The following is a 7426-nucleotide window of genomic DNA, read 5'->3' on the forward strand; positions in this document are numbered from 1 at the left end:
CGAATATAACAATTGAGCGACCGTGCTAGAACCACGGAACTCGGAAATGCCTAACACCTTCTCCCGGGTTAACAGAATTCCCTATCCGGATTTCTGGTACGCAGACTATAATATAGAGTCATTCTTTTCCTCGATTCGGGATTAAAATTGGTGACTTGGGACACCCTAAATCTCCCAAGTGGCGACTCTGAAATAAATAAACCAATCCCATTTCGATTGTCCTTTAATTGGAAAAAACTCCCTCTGCGCCCCTCGGGCGCGGAAAAAGGAGGTGTGACAGTAGTAAATAAGAATATTACAGTTTACGACTATATGTATTAAAAACCAAAGTTATCGGACTAAATAAACTGAAAAACCAAAAGGCGAAAAGCCAAACTATATCAAGTTTAATTAGTTAAGAATTGGTATAATATTTTAAGAAACTAAATATCAAACCAAAATATCTAAATATCGTATCGTACTGTACAAACCAACAAACACCCCTGATTTTATAAACTGAAACCGAAAGGAGAAAAGTCAAACCATATCAAGTTTAATTAGTTAAGAATTAGTATAATATTTTAAGAAACTAAATATCAAACCAAAATATCTAAATATCGTAACGTACACACCCGACTATAATTATGGAATAATTTTGGAAAGGTAATCTTTAATTTTGGTTAAAATATTTCGATATTTTTGACAAGATGCCTAGGTTCCCTGATTTTCTTCCAAAGCTCCCTTCTCTTGCCAATAGATTCATGATCATACTTATATAAATTCGTACTCATCTTGACGATTTTGTATTACAATAATTGTTCTTGAAAATCATGTTTGGATTGAATATATCACTTTAACAAGAGAAGACAATTGAGTTTATTACTTTTAGATGCAATTTTTTCATCACATCAATTTTTTTTTTATCTTCTTCAAGTTTTCTCTTATTACGAAGTGTTATGGTCTTTTCATTAAAGTTACATTGGGTTTTTATATTTTACTTTTTTTTTAAAGCATTTTTCATATTCAAGAACGAGAGTCTTGGCGTAACTGGTAAAGTTATTGTCATGTGATTAAGAGGTCATGGGTTCGAGTCATGAAAACAGTCTCTTGCAGAAATACAGGGTAAAATTGCGTACAATAGACCTTTGTGCTCCGACCTCTTTTTCGAACCCCGCACATAACGGAAGCTCGCTGCCTCAATTTTTTTTCATATTCAGAGTTCACATATAGGGTAAAAACTTCTAACAGAAGTAATGATGGTACTATCTCTGCAAAGGAGCTACACACATTCATACCTATGATTGACAAGAATAAGTCTACCATACCTAGTGCTATTAAATTTTCCAAATTTAGAAAGTACAACACACTGAGAAAATGATTTTGAAAGGATCAATGAAAATCAATCCAACCAAATGAGACTCAATGCCAAATACCAACCAAATAACAAAACTCCCCATTCAAATCTAACTAAAACAATAAATAGAACTAGCATTGGAAATAAATGTTTATCTCAGTTTATCCAATTTAAAACCAAACATGTGTTTTATATTATATCTTGTAAATTCTATTTTTAGCACAGTGAGCCAAATATCTATATATAAAAATATATCAACTAAGTAATCCCTTCCAATTTAATTTCCGTATTATAATTCTGTTATTATAATTTTGGGATAACTTATTCCCTATCAAATGACGCCTTTATGTATAGTTTAAATCTCAAATGAACACTGACACTAAATCAAGGTTCATTGGGAAAATGCCCAATCTGCAGATTTGTGTAGAAAGATTAACAAAGTTCGAGTACAAAAAATGTATAAGAAAAAAAATGGAGAAAACTATACAACTTACCTATTAAAATCAAAGTATTTATCCGTCTCTACCTATTGTTAAACTTATTATAATATATATCTTTCTAATTAAAACTAATTACCAACCTACCCATTCCCAGTTTTGTTTGACCATGAGATATTCTTTCCTTCCCATTTGAAAGATTCATAATTATGTAAATATCATCATAAACCTCCATCGACATTACCAAGAGTACTACACCATGATAATCTTCTTTTCAACTGATTATTAGTCATTATCACATAAAAGTAATGGATGTAATTTCAAATCTGGTAAGAAAAAAATTGGAACTCCATATGAATGAGTTCAAAATGCTAGATCTGATTTTTTATAGTGTTTTACTGTTGATATTCGTTAGTTATTGTTCTTTGATGTGTTGATTGTACCTTTGATGCTGGTTTTTGGAGATTTTATTATACAAAAATTTAAACCCACCATTGAAGGACTTTGAAGCTTGAAACTCATAACTTGGTTTGTTTGAGTTTTTAATTGTTTTGATCCGATTTGCATGGGTTTGTTTGGAAAGTTGATTGGAGGTTGTAGTTAAAGTTTTAGTCAAATTAGTGGAGATTTCATAGTAGATTTTAGAAATTTGGGTTGAAATATAATTGAACCAGAGAAGAAGACGAATTTGTATTGTATACCCAAATAGTATACAAATATATCATTTTGGTATACAATTCATTCCAACTATATACCCTATTAGTATAGCTATATATTATATTGGTATCATATGCTAGTTGAATTATTTTTTGGTTATATTAACTGCATTTAATCGGTACAATATTTAATTTTCTTTTAATAATTATAATATAGTACAATGTCTTAAAATACTTTATTATACTAATATGTGGTACACTATTCTTTTATTTTTCTCTTTATGCATGTGTGTTATGTAATAACAGTATAGTTATATAGTTGCAGGGAATTACCCAGTAAAACTATATACCATGTTGGTATAGTTATATGCCATATTGGTATCATATGGTGTCACGACCCCAAAACCAACCCAGTCGTGATGGCGCCTATCATGGAACTAGGACAACCGACACAACCCCAAAACCAATCAATATTTTCCATTCTTAGGATAAAATCGAATCTATATAATAATAAACATTTAAATAGTGTTTAAAAACAAATAATAATGCGGAAAGAAAGCCCAATATCGGGGTGTCATTAGTCATGAGCATCTACTACAACTGTCTAACAACATCAAGACCAATATGGACTGAAAAAATCACAAGAGTACACTAAGGGAGAATAAGGAGGGAAAAGGCAGGGTTGTGATCGTCAGACAGCTACCTTGCTAACTCCGATGAACCTGCCACCGAGCTTAGAAAATACCTGAATCTGCACATAAGGTGCAGGGAGTAATGTGAGTATGCCAACTCAGTAAGTAATAAAAGTAAATAAAGTTTGTGCGGTAAGAAAACAGGTAAACCCCGTCATAGCACCACAGTAGGTACAACATGTGTCCAAAACATGATACAAACCAAAACATCTCGTTCAACTCCCATTTCGGGAAAATCCTTTAAAAGAAATGTCTTTCTAACAGTTTCGGTAGAAGTTCAATGTAATTTGTAGTGAAAGTGATGAAAATCATAATCAGCCCCTCGGGCAAAACATAGTTCGTATACAGCCCCTCGGGTAAACAGAGATTCATTAACATTTCATAACTTAAAAATCTTAGTGGAAGTAACAAAGCCAAATCAGTGACTGAATTCCGAACACCTCGTAAAAACTCCAGTTTAAATGAGAGTTGTTTAAAACATTTGTTTAACATTTTCAATAGATGCTCAGTATAAAGATGAGTGAAAGCAGTAATTTAATCAACTTATTCAATAGAGACTCACTTTAAGGAGGAGTAAAAATAGTAATTTCATAAACAAGCCCCTCAGGCAAAGCATCACTCATATATGTGTATGTATATATAGCCCATCGGGCAAGCCTCTCAGTCACTCATGACTCAGCTCTCAGCAATCAGCATTGAGAGATCCTATCTGGGAACCCATCACACATCGTAGAACCAGAACACACGAATCTAACCCAAAGGATCATAGCTCGACATAACTTCGCCGCAGTGCGCGATCCTATCCAAACACTAGTTCACATAAGACACCCCAAGTCACCATGCTCAAAATCATCAACCAAGTGCAATTTGATGCCTAGCACCCAAAAGTGAATCACCTTAACCATGGAGAAGCAAATGATGCAATGTCATACTAGTCCGAAAGAACATATCCAATGCGCAACAAATCATGCAACACCCAAATACCCGTCTCGCTCAAATTTCGCTATAAAGCTCAAATGGAACCGCACCATATGCGCATATAACTAACAAATCACAACTCCTTGTAACACAGAAGAGTAACTCATAGATCACTCCAGAACACGGATTAGCTCAACAACAATCGAATGACACATCTCTCAACAATAGCAGTTCGGAGTCGACATATTCGACTCGGTACGGAACATACATCCATATTGGCCTACCAATGAACCCCAAATCAACTCTGGTCTCCCACAATAGATAAACAACTTTCCAAAAGTTCACAATGACTGAATCATAGCATATACTATCATCTGACTAGCTTGCCCACATCTTCACAATTCACAACCATGAAATAACCTATTTATGAGAACTCCTAGTCTCCAAATCCATAAAGCACATGAATCACCATATACGATCCCAACTCCACCGCACGAATATCTAACACATCCCTAATACTCGATCATCCCACGAGGGGTACTTCTAAAATTCTTCTGTGCCACCAAGCAAACCTTGAATATCAGCAGTCGATCAGACAAGATAGTGTCGCAATACCAATAAAGTATCAATAACTCAAACACATCGCCCTTTCTGAAATATATACCCTCATCAAACCACACCAATCGGTGGTCTCATTTATCTAGTCATCTGAAGCTGTCAATGCTGCCTAAGAATTTATGACCTTCCTTTCAAAACTGAACCGTGACCTTACACATGCAAATCTCAACCCCACACAATATATCGCATATACCATACCATCCTATGATAAATATGAGAACTTCATAATCAACTCCAAGCTACAAGCAACTACGTACTCAACCAGCTAAGAACTTTTCCATTTGATCCCATCTAGGAGAAAATCACTATACATCTCATGCTCCTCATGCTAGTAGAAAATATACATCTCTAACCGTGGTAGAAATCATCAAGAACTCTACGAATCCTCTTTGCACAAAACCGAATCATCAGGACTGACTCCTTCTAACTCAACCAAGCTACACAAGCCATCAAAACCTAAGAGCATTGCCACGAAACACCTGTAGAAACTCACCGCTTCATAAGCACCCAAGAACTGATCATATCCATTACTATGTCGATCCGCCTACTGTTATATCCCATTTTAACACGGGTTAAATTAGAGTATAACATATTGGTAAATCTGTGGTTTAACTAATTAAGAGAGTCGCCACCTAATTATTTTAGAGGTGAATTAGGACACCTATTTACTAAATAATGGTTAAAGTTAACTCTGATTTTACGGTCTACTTAATCTTAAGATTAGGGGTAAGGGTTCTAATTAATCCAATCGGAAAGGTTATAAAAGCACCCCATGTGACCCGTTAATTAAGGTTAACCGGCCAAACTTAGGTTAAATAATAGGTTTAAAAAAATGTGAGACCAATATAAAATAACTAATGTGAAGTGGTTAAAATCTTTTATAATGATTGGGAAAAAAAAGTGTCTATGGCAAAAGCTAGATGCGAAGTAATTCTTGAAATGGTTTAAAGAGTAATTCAAAACCAAACTCAAGCTTAAAATATAGGAATAAAATCAAGCGAAAATCCATTGCCAAATGGGATAACTCAGTTAAGAAAACTCTGATTAGTTGTCAAGTTTGAAACCAATTTGGATTTTGTTGGAAAACGCAGCGATTTGTAAAACCCTTTTTAAAGGCCTAAAGCAAAGAAAAATCAATTTTGGTTATAATGGAAATATCAAAGGCTGATTTTCCTTAAGGATATTTAACAAATCACCTAACTAGCTTCTAGAATAAAATCTCCAATTAGTAACTGATTTTAAGTCTTCATATCTAGATGCATTATTCTATGTGATGGAAAAAAGGTTTATTAATAATTAGACAAGGATCCTGAATGATTAAATAGACTTAACTGTTAATCTTATGCTAAGTGTAAGATAAATCCCAAACACACAAATAAATAAACAACCATAAAAAGAAGATAGATAAAATGAATGATAACAAAAAAAAAAAAAAGAATGTCATAGGCGCCCCCAAGCGTTTCGCTTGTTTTCTTGCTATCCGGTGTATTTATAGGAATATGAGATATGATGACTCCATGTGGTAGTGGTAGTGTTGAGTCTCCATGAGACTCCGCTGCTAAAGTCTCGAATTAAGATTCCATTTGCTCCAAAGTGTACATGCAAAGAAAGGGAAAAATAAAGAATGGGCAACATAAACTTAACATTACAAATCGTATTGCACAACTAGCTGAAGATAAAAACGGTGAAGCACCACAATTCCTACAGTGATGCTAATACACCTTATCAATATAAAAGTTTGTTCTTTATGGAGGATATTGAAGTCAACAGAATAACTACTGGCCATGAACTAAAAGAGGAAAGCACATATTCTGTTTCTTTCAATATAATCATGGGCAGGATTTGCAAACTAAGTTAACACTTTTTAATGCATTACTATGACATATGAAGGGAGTGTTTGGCAAAAAAGAAAACAGCTTAAAAAAATTAAAATTGGCTTAAAAAAAACTAAAAACTACAAGTTGGTTGATCCCAGCTTTTGTTTTTAGCTTAAAAGCCAACTATCTTTGACAAAATATTTTACCCTCTTATCCCTAATAATATTATTATTCCAAAAATGTCCTTCACAACAAAATCCCAATTTAACTCTATTCTTTCCCGTTCTCTATTCCTGCCACCTCCTCCATTGTATTTCTTCACTTTGCTCTTTTTCTTTCTGGTTCTTCTCCGGTTGGTAACACTTGATTTGATTCACAATTTGAGTTTTTACTTCATTTTTTTTGTCCACCGCCACTCATCTAGCTGGGCAACTGTTTTCTTTCCATTTCATATTATTTTTTTTATATCAATAATCATACAATTCAAATTGAGTCTTATTTTAGGTGATCAGTTCAAATATTAATTATTTCGTATTCATATTAATAAGTTTAAAATAAAATATTATAGTAATAAGCTTCTTTATAGTGTTAACAACTTTAAGGATATTTCAGTCATTTTAATAGAATAAGTGCTTATCAGCACTTGTTTATCAAACATTTCAATAACTTTTTTTCAGCTCCAGCACTTTTATCCAAACACATAACTGCTTATTTATAAAACCAGTTCCAGCACTTAAAAAGTGCTTTTAAGCACTTGTGCTTAAAAGCTACTTTTTAAGCCAATCCAAACAGGCTCTAAGTCAGGCAGCATTTATTTAAAACTAAAAGAATAAACCATTCATGGTCATGTCGCATAAACACATACACAAGGCCCGAGTTTTTGACCAATATTGTCCATTATCTTTGAATGTAGATCTATTTTGGTCCCTCAAATATAATTTTGAGCATATTTAGT

Source organism: Nicotiana tabacum, chromosome 5 (genome assembly GCF_000715075.1).
Source record: "Nicotiana tabacum cultivar K326 chromosome 5, ASM71507v2, whole genome shotgun sequence".
Classification (NCBI taxonomy): domain Eukaryota; kingdom Viridiplantae; phylum Streptophyta; class Magnoliopsida; order Solanales; family Solanaceae; genus Nicotiana; species Nicotiana tabacum.